This window comes from Haliotis cracherodii, unplaced genomic scaffold (genome assembly GCF_022045235.1).
Source record: "Haliotis cracherodii isolate W230 unplaced genomic scaffold, xgHalCrac1.p SCAF_4, whole genome shotgun sequence".
Taxonomy (NCBI): Eukaryota; Metazoa; Mollusca; class Gastropoda; order Lepetellida; family Haliotidae; genus Haliotis; species Haliotis cracherodii.
In genome coordinates, this window is record NW_027266297.1 from 42,553,061 (window position 1) to 42,567,394 (window position 14,334).

Here is a 14,334-nt window from a genome sequence, read left to right on the forward strand (position 1 = left end):
TTCAGAGTTACTTGCCCTCAAATATCCTTTCCCTTCTATATTGCCATGGAAAAACAGGAACCAGGATGAGGGGAGGCCAGATCGGCTCTATCCCTGTTGCATTGTGTTAGTAGAATTGTGAAAATTCTATTTGGTGTTTGGGTCCACATTTATAGACAAGTAGTCGCAAACATCATTCCTTTCAAGTGATTACCACATGGCCAAAGACAATAATTTCTTCAACGTCCTTGAAGGGTCCCACTCCGACTTGGCATTGGCTGGTCTTCTCACATTAGCCAGACCAGCCTGTGTGAGTGTGTCCCAGTGTCAATTGGGATATAACTTCTTGGTAGGCCCCCATTGAAATAACAGGATTCTCCTCATCACTGTCTGCCTATCACTTCTGATACAGTGATCGCTCGCTATTGCGCTCTTCGATAAAGCGCTACTTCGGTTACTACGCGCGTTAACGCATGGCTCCCAAAATTTATGTACACTTTTATTACTGATAGTTTTACACAGACATAATTGTATTGTTGTTCGTTGTTCATTTGCACATAACGCTTCTCATTGCATAATCAACCGTTTATCGCTGAATGGAGTTCTAATAATCTGTTTGAAAACATCCGCGGCAAGTCCCGGAAATACGATTGTTCAACTAGTTAACTTTTCACACTATCGACCTTTGATCTTAGAAGCGCATGCATGCAATAAAAGAGAACCACAAGCGAAGTTTATATTCTTAATTAGTGAGGCAATCAAATTTGAGGCGACACTGTCACACACATGTAGTTGCTGTCACAACACGGCGGTCATTCATTTCGTAATCGCGCTTTCGTAACATCGCCTGGTTTTTTTCGTAGATATAACAAGCGATTTCATTGGATTAAAATTTGTTTCTAATGACGCTTTCTTGCCGAAATCTACTACAAGTTTCGTGATTGGTCAATTTTGAGCATGTGACCTCAGGCAGCCAATCAAATTATAGCTGTGATACCACGCTCGTGTTTGATAAATTTCAGAAGTTGGCAAAAGATTTTTTGTTACATCGTGTTAATCTGAACGTTTTAAGCAGGAAATCACGATATATATTAAAAATATGGAACTTCGCGAATGTATCGTGCTAGGTTACGAGCTGTGACAAAGATTTTTCATGCATATATTTTTGCATTAAACATTGTGTCCGAGCCGAGAATTCAAGGCGACGAAAGCCGAGATGTCATTTGACTTACATTACACGCGATCGCACGAAACGATGGAAATAATAACTTAGATGTAAGTTTGATTACTTTTAGATATATTTTTGTTGATTTTATTTATCACTTTGTATAATATATTTAAAGATTTGTTTAAAACGTCTTTATTTTGCTCTTTGATGTGGACCCGTTGTCGAAATGTGTGTCAGAGAATTTTATTTTCAATAACATCGCGGGAAATAGTGAATAATTTTTTAATTTATCGATTAAAAATGATAAATTGAAATGGAATACGTATTTCAGACATTGTGAAATGTGACAGATTTAATAAATGAATGATATTACAGGTAGATCTAGGTCCATAAAAATATATACTATTTTGATGTGACGTGAGATAAACACATATTGATGATTTGAGATTTTCCGAGCGCGCGCCTCGGCCTCGGTTAAACGGCTCATCGTCTATAACGCCCACCAATTATTTGGACCCCATTGGTAGCGTTATAGCGAGCGATCACTGTATCTGGAAGGGTCCTTCCAGACTGTCAACCAGTCATCCGGGTATCTCAAGCTGGACTTCAGTTTCTGCAAAATTATGTATAAAGATTGTAGCAATAAAAAAGAATCGTTGCAACATGTACTTACAGATAAAAGGCAGCAAATTCACTTAATTTATCGTCTTTGAGTTTTGTTATATACCAAACATTTGAGATATATATTGTTCCATGCTGATGAGTTGAAACAATCATTAACTGACATCTCTTAAAAATGCTTGCCATACAAGCCAAAGTAATAGATGAGGTAGCAAGTGGGCTCATTGATCGCTCGTAATCGTACCCAATAACGTGGGATGTTGTCCATAACAGTCATCATCGGTGCGTCTTGATCGAGCTCATAACTGGTTTGCCTAGTTGAGATTTGAGATTTGATTATTTATAATCCTTGTCATTTAGCTGAACTATTGTTGGATGTGGTGTTAAATGAGTGAAATGGGAAGAAAGCCCGAAGTGATGCAGGTCTTACATGTTTACCACTTTGATGAAACCCACAAGCAAGTGTATGATGCTACCCTCGATTCAAGCCCACGACCATTGGTTTCTGTCAAGCCCAAGAGATGCAACTATGCACAGCAAGTTGTGGTGCCTTTGATAATTAGGCCATCCATGCCAACAGGTGATAAAGAACAAGCAAACTGAAGAAATATTTGCAGAATAGCTACATGAACATGATGAACCAAACAGAATAATTTCAAATATTTACCACTCACTGCTACTCTTCTCTTGTTCCTCATTGCTTCCCTTTTTCCATTGATGCTGTGCAGATGACTGACTCATTCATTTATCCAGACATTCTGCAAAAATAAGTAGCATTCACATTACAGAAATATATTATTTAATTATGAAGCTTATACAAAACAAGGACATAACAGTGTAATTATAAAAATATGTTAAGCGTAAAAAAAGTAAAGTCTTTGGTGGCCATTATTGTAAATTATAGTCTGTATTAGCATCCCACAAAAGTTTAGAGTTAATAATCGTTCCTAGATCTTTGTACATTTCTTCATTATCTATAAAAAGCCGATCTAATTTGGATCATCTTGTTTTGACCACAAATCCATTACGCCCCTTATGCAAATCCTTGTCGTCATAACAAACAGTTGACCATAATACTAAAAAAAGGACCCTTGGCGTTTACAGTAAAGTATGTAGAGCAGGAAAATATCTAAATCAATCCATTCCATAAGATCTCTGCACGGAAATCATAAGGTCACGAAGCCCTGCTACGTACCTGGCATCCGCATTTGCTGCCAATCGCCTTTCCAAATACTGTTGACTTCCGCGTTGTGGATGGCTCAGAGGAACTTCGGCCGGCATTTCCGTGGTGGAGGTGAATGAGAACAATCTATCGATACACGAGGTAAGCTTATCGTAATCAAGCATCACGGTGTATATCTATACACGAGGTTTGTTTACATCCATGTTCTAAAATGGCGCCCTGGACCGCAGGGGAATATGGGTAAATTGGCTTGTTCCGGGTTAACACAAAGCTGGGCCCCCGTCTCTAATATCACAATATTGTTTGGCGCAAGTTGACGACGCGCATAGGGAGCCGGGAACTAGTTTAACACGACATAAGCTGGTTCCCGGCTCTCTATGCGCGTCGTCAACTTGCGCCAAGTTATATTAGAGACGAGGCCCAGCTTATACACTGAACACAATCGGTCATTTCGTCAAAACTGGCCAAATATTGAGATTGCAGCTGAGGTAATGCTGGCAGCTGAAGTGACACATTAAGGTAAGGAATATGTGAATATTACAATGATCACGTATTAAAGTAATTTACCACATGTAAGCCTGTCACATGTGACACATTAACTTTCATAACCAACATGTAAGTAAATGTATCAGGATATAATTATATTTTTATATAACAAGTAGCCTGTCTATCATATGTTAGTATATGCTTATGTATATAATGAAGAAATATGTTTACTTTAACTGGATAATTTGTATGCTAATGTGACTCACTGTCTTATCTCATATACTCCCTTTACTCTGTGAGATGATTAATAGCCTCAACATATTTTTCCAGATGTGAAGAATCAAGAACAGCTTTAATGACAGGGAAGTTTTGCATCAGAGATCATCGTGAAGTGGAAGATAAGACATTTTAAGGGTATGAACATTTTCACTTGAACTAGCTGAACAATAACCATGATGACAACTTTATCATGGGGGAATTTTGGGTGGTGGGGTAGCCTAGTGGTTGAAGCGTTCACTCTTCGTGCTGAAGACCCATGCAGGTTTGATTCCTGCCACATAGCTGCGATATTGCTGAGTGTGGCGTTAAACATCAAACAAAGCTAACAGCCGCATACATACTCACATGGGGATTCCAGGTTGAAGTTAGTCCCCATCAACATGATCAACCTATGCTAGTTGTAAGAGATAACTTAATGGATCGGCTGATCAGGCTCGCTGACTTGGTTGATCCATGTCATTGTATCCCAATTGTGTGGATGGATGCTCATGATGTCAATCACTGGATAGTCTGGTCCAGACTTGATTATTTACAGACCGCCGTCATTTAGCTGGAATATGGCTGAGTGCAGAGTTAAACAACAAACACCAACATGATTCTACAACCTGCTCTTGTGGATACCATTTTGAGGATCCTACACATAACTTCTTTTCGGGTCTTAACTATTGCAATATGTTCTACTACATGTGTTTTAAACATATATTTATTTCATTGGCTTATCTAAATGATGCTCAAATACAAAATAATTATTAATAAAATACTAATTCTATACTATTGCAAACTATCAGTTGAGCAATAATGTAATCATCTGATTATAATTAGATAATGAAGGAGAAGTCTATATTGATTAAATCTACCAGATTCTGAGATAAATGCACGTATTGATTGATTTATTTCAATGTTTTCCTGTACATAATTTTCAACAATTCCATATAAAGCTTTCTTATATCCATGCTGTATAATAATACCTATTATTTCTAATAATAGCATAATTTGGACACACAAATAAGTAATGAATGGTATTTTTATAACAGGTGCCACACGTGCGGGATAGGTCATTTCACATGAATCATTTTTATGTGAATTTAAATCACTACAAGCTGATCTGAGTCCTGAAAGGATATGCCTTCGATTCTGTGAAAATGGAAATGCTTAAACATCTCCCAATATTAACCATGCTATTACAGAATCTGTTCACTTGTTTGTGTATGTAAAATATTTTTTCAACGATTACATCCATCTAATGATTGTTTGTATGTGTGCTGTGCCAGTAGAGGTATATATGTACAAGCATGTGCATACGCGTATAAAAATTATGTATGTTTGGCTAGGTACCAGTATATGAATTAGTTGTTTTGTGCGACTTGTATATTAGCATCATCATAGTTTCAACAGACAGTTTATGTATATCAAATGTTAAATGTCTTTGTAGGGAGAATTGCATATCAAAACTGTCATTATTTTATTACTTATGAGTAGAACTTTTTAAGTATCTGGCAAGATACATTTCCTTGGTCCACAGAAACATGTTACTAGTAAACTGTAAACTGACTTGTCAGTGTGGTTGGAAACTAACTAAGCCGTCACTACTCAATTAAGTAATTAACAGATAATTGCAAGTGATAATACCCACCTGACACTAATTGCCCTGTTAATCCCTAATCCACCATGAGTTGACATTGAGTTCATCTTGCTAATGAGCTGTTGTGAGCGTAACAAGATGATAAACATCAAAGGTGGGGCAGGCTTTGATCAAGTGTTCTGTAGAAGAGATTATGTCATTTGTTTAATGTTTATTTAGGATTAGCTACATCCCTTGATCCTACCAAGACCATACTTGAGATTATCAGACAGTTTGTCTGGATACAACCTGATGTCTCAACTGTACTTATTGGATTCTGCCTTGTAGCAAACTATGTGTGTGACAAGGACTTTGACCACTCTGTGCAGATGCATAGCAATGCACTTGGGGTATGATTCAATTATGTCACACAAGTCAAAGATGGGTTCCACTGTATTTAGAAACAGACGATAGATGCAATACTGTGTAACTTTATAACAATCAAACGAGTATTCAAATAGGAATACACATATATTTACAATGACCCTTGAAAAGTTCCAAAACCAAATAGAACTACTTAAATTATGATTACACTTGACCAATATATTTGGCAGCTTTTCCCGTTATTGTTAATCTTAATTAAAGATAGGATAAATGATAAAAATATGATAATGATTTTACTCATGACTAATCATGGGCGGATACAGCTTTTTTACAGCTATTTATTGTCTTTGGTGGAAATTTATACAGAAATAAAGATTTATTTTCGAAATAAAAAGTGGGGTGCGCACCACAGCAACCCCCCCTCTGTATCCGCCCATGCTATTGCCAGCAGCTGAAATAAGGTCCCCCAAATGTAATATACATAGTTTTTAGTCGATTGTTCAGGTGGTTCTTTTCAGTTGATTTTTTGTATCAGTGTCTATTTTGGCCTACCAATTAATGGTAGATATTAATCATCAATAATAAGTGAGATAATTATTTTCAATGTGGCTCCCATTGCAACTGAAGCAAGGAACGATTCAAATTAAGCCTGATTCAGCTGCTACATTTATATGTCCTTGCTTCTCTAATCAGTAATTCAATCAGTTGTATAGTGACTTGATATTTGGAGAAAATATCTGTTGTATGAAATCCTAATGTTACTTACTTTTGTATTTGAGATGATATTTGTATTTGGTAGCCTAGTGGGTAATGCGTTCTCCGAAGCACTGGGTTCTGTTCCCCACATGGGTACTGTGTGAAAAGCCCATTTCTGGTGTCCCCGCAGATATATTGCTGGAATATTGCTAAAAGCTGTGTGGAACTATACTAACTTGCACACTCATTATATAATATTTTGAGATCACTTACATTACTTGTGTGATTGAAAGTTTTGATAATTATGAATACCGTATTCGACAGAATAAGCGCCCAGGGCGCTCTCAAAATTTCCTGCTTTATGCTGGCAGCCTGAAATGTTAATGTACGACAAATATATTTTTCCAGAATGAAATTCCCCATAATTAAGGGTGCATATCACACACGAATGAGTATTATATGCAAATAAATAAGTCTTGTATACATTGATCAATTGGAAAGGGTGCTATTTGGGATTGTTAACGAGACAATATATTAGCAAATATTCCCGTGGGCGCTTATTAGAGCGAGGCGCTTATTACATCAAATACGGTAGTTCTGTTTTATGTATAAGAACCTATTTTATGCAATTTGCATTGCCTTGTTTAACCTTCCTTATGTTTTGATGTAATGCAAACATTTGAGAAAAAATCAGGTGAGCCTGCCTTATGGCACTACAGGAATTGTTTTCAGAAGATCAATTACAATTTTGTATTTTCTGTAAAATTTACTGTTTGCTATGGCTTTTTTACATTGATTAACATGGTTTGGTTAACAGTTGCTTGATAAACTGTCATTACCTTACTCATTGAGAAACCAACTTTTTACCCTTTGTCAATATATGTGTGTTTCTTATATTTTTAATAACAAGATCTTAAAGATGTTATAAATTGTTTCAGGCACCTGGATTTCACAATGACACCAGATCAGACAAGTCATACAAAGGACTCTCAGGGTGATGAATAATCCTCCCCAGAACAACTAGCAGGTTCACCTCAGAAAGTGATGATTCTGAATGACTAATGCCACATCAGTGTGATTCTGTAGGTTGTTTTATTACGACATTAATCAAGTCTAAAGGAATTAATACCACAGCAGTGAGACTATGTTTATGTGGTGTACACTGACGCTGACTATACAAATCTGAATGACTTTTGTGGTTTACTGCACAAACATAATTGACTTTAGATATTCTTCTCCCTTGAAATTCTTCTGAGATTTGACCGATTTGTTTATTTAGAAAATGGCATTGAAGCATCTGTTTCTGTTTTTGAATGTTCTTGCAAACACCTTTGGTTACTGAACCAATGAAATGTCATAAAATCAATAAATATGATTTGTTATCTTAACAAATTTTTTTGTTTTGCTTCTTTAAAGAAATATGATATTGATCATTCATAACATAGGTGCTAACATATATCAAATATACTAATGCCCTGAATGTTTTCCAACAATTAATACAGCTCACTGAATGAAGTTTTTAGTTCCATGTCAGTAGAAAAATTACATTGATGTTTTTATGTACCGGTACTTTATTAGGTGTTTTCTGTGGATGCACCCATTTGGGTTAATGATATTCTGTTTCAAACTTCAATGAAACTCGTCTGTCAAGATGTAACAAGTACTGATACAGTTCCAAAATAATCTTTTAATCTCACCAGGAACAAAGGCCCAAGTGAGCACATAGCCAATGACTTTCATTTGTTTTGTCAGAGTGAATATGGTGTCATGTCACTTTATGAGCAAAATTCCAACAATATCATGATGGGTGACACCAAGCAATGTACCGATGTGGTGAATCGAGCGCTTCAACCACGAGAAGCTAGAACAAACTGGGAATATGAAGATGAAATGTAAGGATACCATCATACCAGGACTGAATGCTTTTCATTTAATACGCTGAACATCTAAAATGAAATATATATGAATTTGAAAAATGTTTTCACCAAAAGTACCTGCCCATAGATCTCAACTTTAAGGGGATATTTACAACCAAAATAACACAGAATATTACTACAGCTATCTGATATGCCCAGGCTAACATTATTTACTAGGAGAAAGACATCTCGAAAAATTGCATCCGGATACCTGCCGGATACCTGCCGGATACCTTCAGCAATGTTCAATTTTCATGGTTAGTTTCCAATATATTTTTAGGTGTTTCACACTTAATTGAACAAAATGCACCCCCCAAATTGTGACATGTTTTTGGAAACTCAGAATGAGGTATCCGGTGCCGGATCCCTGGACACCCAGAATGAGGTATCCGGTGAGGTATCCGGTGCCGGATACCCGGATTCCAGGTGGCATACTTTCAGGTGAGGTGTCCATGCCGGATACCACGGATCTGGTATCCGGCAAGGTTTCTGCCACCGGATACCCGGACGCGTTTTGGGTAAGTGTCCGGTGGTATCCGGCAGGTATCCGGATACCGGAAACTGCATTTTTTTTGCTGTGCTTGGAACCGAGGCTACTGAAACCATTGTCATGACCAGTTAATTTTTCAGAATGTTCTCAACTCTCTCTTGAGAGATGCTTACTGTATGGCCCTTGTGTGGTGAGTCATCGATCATCCATAATCATATAATGTTTTATCAACATTTTACTTCGTGGTGGCTGATCTTTGATCATTTCCAAGGCTCCCCTTCCCCAATTGCCATCTCTTAACAGTCCCCTAAAGTTGACATCGTGTCCGCAGGAATGGCTGTTGGAGTTAGCTGAAGATACTTTATGACAGCATTAAAGCCAGTTTTTTTTCCATTTTCATAAACAGAGTTGTATATTTGGTTCAAATGCTGCCAATTAGCATGTAATGTATTATACTTAACAAATGCAAACTGTTAGAGTGTAGTATGTATTCTTCGTAGTTAGACTCAGAACTTTGAGGGTGTTTGAACAGCTTGTGAGGGTGTCAGCAGTCTGGATCTGTTCATGTTGTAAGGGATACAAACATGTTTGATAATGGAGAATTAGATGGAATTTGCGATGTAAGTTAATGCTTATGAAACAATAATTCCGCAAGCAGAAATGTGGGTTTGGCGATCATTAATAGGAATTTGGCAAAGCACAGCATACGTTCATCTTTTCGCGACACCTGTTTTGTTTGTTTGTTTGTTTAACGCCGCAATATTCCAGTTATATGACGGCGGTCTGGACCAGACAATCCAGTGATTGACACCATGATCATCGATCCATGCAATTGGGACCGATGACATGCATCAACCAAGTCAGCGAGCCTGACCACCCGATCCCGTTTGTCGCCTCTTACGGCAAGCATAGTCGCCTTTTATGGCAAGCATGGGTTGCTGAAGACGCGACACCTGGTGTCATTACTTTTTTATAGTGATTCATGGCCGGAATCGTACACTTGACTCAAGAGATTTCTTGTGATTTTAGACATGTTTTTGTTGCTTTAATTTCATTAGATAAAAAGAAACATGATCTTTTAAAAAAAATACTCTGTCAGAAACATAGTTTTTTTTGCAAATGTAGCAAGTGACGTGTATGTAGTCTTGAAATGTGTAATCGAATTCATATGCAAATAATAATATGATAGTATAACCATATGTATTCATATGTTTTTTGACAGAGTTGGGGTTAACGCCGATTTGAACAGTATTCCAGTTATACCACGGGTGTCAGTTTAATGTGGGAAGCATATGTCTTTTGAAGCGAGTGGGTAGCCTCAATGTCATTCTGAGGGTCGAATCTGGATAACATTTGTTAAGACGATTGCTGGTGTCCCGCGACGTGATATTGCTGGAATATTGCTAAAGGCGGTGTAAATGTTTACTCAATTACTCCTATCTTTTTATCAAGCCCACTGTTGGTTCCACTGGAACATACAGGCAGTAGGAACTCAAATGACAACCGATATGCATGCAGGTGGTAAACAGATTACCAAACAGGTGGGCACGTTTGAGAGGTTGGTAATTAAACAGGTCTGAATGCAGGAGAGTGAATGAAATTGGACATACGTGGGGTAGATTGACACAGTGATATATGTTGCACAACCGCCTTGCTAGGTACATATATTGACAGAGGTGGGTAAACATGATTAACAGACAGATGGGTAAACATACAATGTAACTGAGAGGCAGGTTGGTAAATATGATTAACAGTCATTTGGGTAAATAGGATTGACATGCAGCTGGGTAGATACCATATACATCTGACATATTGACCGCAAACCCAACATTGCTCTTGGTATGCAGAACAATATATGGCTGCATCGTCAACTGTTATGACATGATATCCAGCCATAGAGTACGATACTTCAAGTTCGTCAATGCTCTCCTAAAGCCATACGTGTACGGATGTAGCTACGCTACAACCGTTGATAGACGGCCAGAATCTTTTAAAGACAAATCGACAAATCATCAGAAATAGACGTCCTGATAAGGCATTCTTGAAAGTCTTGCAACAAAATAGCTTAGTTTGCTCGCAATGAACATCAGTTTATTTTGTTTTGAATCGTAATTTCCTTACCATTTGGAATTAGTATTAAGATGGCCTTTGTCGGAACGATGGTATCCGGATATGGAAGAAAAAATATTGTCTTTTGTCAGAATGATGAATAACTATTTCCAGTTCGACTTATAAGGGAATTTGCTGTATTGACATCACCTAACAGGATAAACTAAAATCAATAATGTGGTCAAAACTATGGAATGAGTAAAGATTTGCCTTTGACAACCACCAAGCAATACGTGAAGGTTTTAAAACGTTACATTTAGACAGAAATCAATTTTAATGAGCATTGATCTTTTGTAAATCCCATACTCCATGAATATCCAGGTAGGGAGACCGTATCGACAAAACGTTCTGGTAAATCATTACATCGAGTAAACCCCCGAGACTGATTTACATAGGAAGTTTGCTTTTAGTTGTCTGTGGCAAACATGCTGCGGAGGAAGATACAGAAGCGTCAACAGTCACTGAAAAATTATCGATGAGGGCGTACAGGCAGAGCTCAGTAGCCCATTTCGAGCATGTTGCCATCATGTCCCGCTGCGACGGTAATTGTCATGCAAACCAATTTCCTGTGAGGCGATAACGAGGTGTTTGTTCATTCTGTCTCCATTGGTCATCCGGACGGAGCCTCAAATGGCAGACTCTGTGCTCAAGAGCAATTGTCTGTGGTGAGATGTGAGGTCATGCTAAACAATCTGCCATTTTCCTTGCATTTACGAACCAAACATTTGAAAAAGTCTGCTCTCGCATAAACATTCAAAGTAACAGTGCTTATTATTAGGTGTTCCGGGCACAATGGTATTCTGGAATAAGAAATCGGATGTCAAAGAATTTGATACGACACTTATTTGTACAATGAGAAAACTGCAAATTGTCAATATCAGCTACAGATTAACAGCTGGTCATATTTCCATTTTCTAAACTGATGCATTGTCACTTTGGTTGTTGTTAATAGGATAAATCAAACACTGGACTGAATGTAAAGAACGTCAGTTCAAATGGTTTTTATTTTGATGTAATTACATATGACAAGGATAACGTATCTGACATTACTTTGCATGGCATTGCATGTGAAGTAAATGTTTCGCAATGTAATGGTTCTTATTCGGTTATAAAGTACCTATCGTATTCCCAGATGGTGATTGTCTAGATGATTGTCTATACGAATTGACCATTTTCAGAATTCACTCAAAAGTAAAGTAAACTAAAATTATGGGTGTCACCAGATCGGACAAATTTTTAATCCCAGTTTGATGCATGTCGTTCAAACACCACTTTGAATATTTGCTGACTCTAATTTATGATGTATATCAATCTAGCAGTTAATAGCTACCATGACTACACAATACCCCAGTTTCACATAGGACACTACAAAGAAAGTCTAGACTGAAAATTGCCTCTAGAACATGAAGGTCATTTCCCGTTTATTACCAATCATGGAATGAATGTTCCGATGAACTTATAGGGTCGACACCTTATTTCTCCCGGCTCTGTGTTTACCGAATAAAAAACACCTGGAAAGTCCTTCAAATCCGCGTTGACATGTGTCCACAACGTCATTGCAAGAAGCAGCATTTGTTCTATTTTTGAAACCTGTTGGATACTCTAGGAACAACAATCATAACTCGAGCCACGTTCATACAACATATGTTTGACGAAGAATTCCGACGATTAAACTAATTGTTATTGCCAACGTCAACCTGCCAAAGAACCGTCCGTCAGTTGTGTGTACAGATGCGCATTTTCTCACAGCGATTGCTGAATTGCATGTGACTTGAATGTGAAACTGTTGACGTACTTGTACAATGACCGTCACCGCGACCATTCTAGTGACGTCAGCATTCCTATAAGCAAACCGTGTATATGGCCGCTGTGACCACAGATACAAAACAAGGCTTCACTAAAGCTCTCAAAGGACACGTTTCTATACGTTTCATCAACGTTCCATATATATAATCCTCAATCGTCGTGTAGCCACCTCGCGTAAAGAAATAAATGTGGTATAAAGTGAGCGTATAGTGCCAAGGACAAATAATAATCAATAATAGTTGTAATAGAGTCTGTGTTTTTTTCGACACAAATGACACCTAGATTTGAGTACAATGCTTTGTTCGCATACGAATACGATCGATTATTAATTGAGCCTCATGAGAAGCCTAAACTTTGGAGAGGGTTAGTTTAATTCATTCGTTTTTACGGAATAACTCAACAACAATTGGATGACAGATTATCTTATATTAGTTACAATTGCTATAGATTTAGTAAATAACGAACCCGCTGTTAGTTAGGTTATTTAAAAGTACCGAATACCTTAAAAGTTGTTAGAAGATGATGTATCCGTCAGAATATTTCCTCCCTTTTTACATGCGTTAGTAGTTTCAAACGGACTTCATATGAATGTTTAGCGTACAGCCTGTTGAATAACAAACCCGCTGTTAGTTTGTTTTAGGCTATTCGAAAAACGAATATTGAGAACAAACAATCTGCTAACTTCACGCTAAATATATGATGTTGGTATCGTTAGTCCGGAAACCCCGCTTTGTTCGTCCTATTAACAAACGACATTACTCAAAATAAAGGACTCGTTAATACTAACATTTGTTAATCCAGACTATTTAAATGGGAACGATACCGCTCGCAGGTCCGGAAATTGTCTCTTTTGTTGTGTTGCCATTCTATCAGCAGGAACATCCTTCATCCAGTTCGAGACAAAACAAGAAGAAATAAAGAATCGAACCGTAAAAATACCTTTTAACTCTTCAGTTTTTCAAATAATAAGAAAGGTTTTTCTAAATTCATACTTGAGAAATATATTATTTATTTGCAGGAATTCACAATGAAATTTGCATGTGGAGCGAAACACCAAAGTATATTATTGTTCTGTACATCTCACCCAGACTGTCTCTCCCATTCCAATAAATCCATAATGTCTATAGCCCCTAATTTAACGGGGTTACTGGTTCGAGGACAGGTTTAACAATGTATAAAATGGTCTACCTAATCAGAGATTATCCCGCCGTGCTTTAAATGGAAGGCCACTCATCTATAACAAAGTTCATCCATTATTTCTTGGACACTTTGGCTGTGGTCCAGTACAAGTAGATTTTCTCGCCATTAATGAAACCTTTTACGTGAACATCTAAAACGACAGACAAGTGATCTGAAAAATCTTTCACCCTATAACGAAAGTAAAGGTCAAGGCAAAATTACTTTCCGGGGGATGTCAACATCGAGAGAAAGGGTACACATGAAACAGATTAAAAGAATTATCATGATCAAGCGATTTTCTAAAAAGTTGTCTGCTTCACTAGCATGTTTTGTAAGTGTACCCCTTTTAACTGAATTGACAATATGGTAGTAGAAGCTGATTGACTCTAATCGCACGGCGCCATTGCACGAAACGTTATAAACGGCGTCAATCTTCGAACCAACTACTGATTGTTCTTTGGCGTTGTCGTTTAAAAA

At 37.5% G+C, this 14,334-nt stretch overlaps 2 long non-coding RNA genes across 2 annotated transcripts; one reads left to right on the forward strand and one right to left on the reverse strand.

Annotated features, from left to right (window-relative positions):
- Positions 1-1,695: 1,695 nt before the first annotated feature.
- Positions 1,696-3,192, reverse strand: LOC139479682 (uncharacterized). The gene is made up of 3 exons (XR_011654358.1): positions 2,964-3,192; positions 2,436-2,526; positions 1,696-1,760 (listed from the first exon to the last, which is right to left on the reverse strand). It is a non-coding gene; the product is annotated as an uncharacterized lncRNA (long non-coding RNA).
- Positions 3,193-3,334: 142 nt separating this feature from the next.
- LOC139479681 (uncharacterized) lies at positions 3,335-7,731 on the forward strand. Its single transcript, XR_011654357.1, has 3 exons — positions 3,335-3,470; positions 3,768-3,851; positions 7,296-7,731. It is a non-coding gene; the product is annotated as an uncharacterized lncRNA (long non-coding RNA).
- The last annotated feature ends 6,603 nt before the right edge of the window (positions 7,732-14,334 follow it).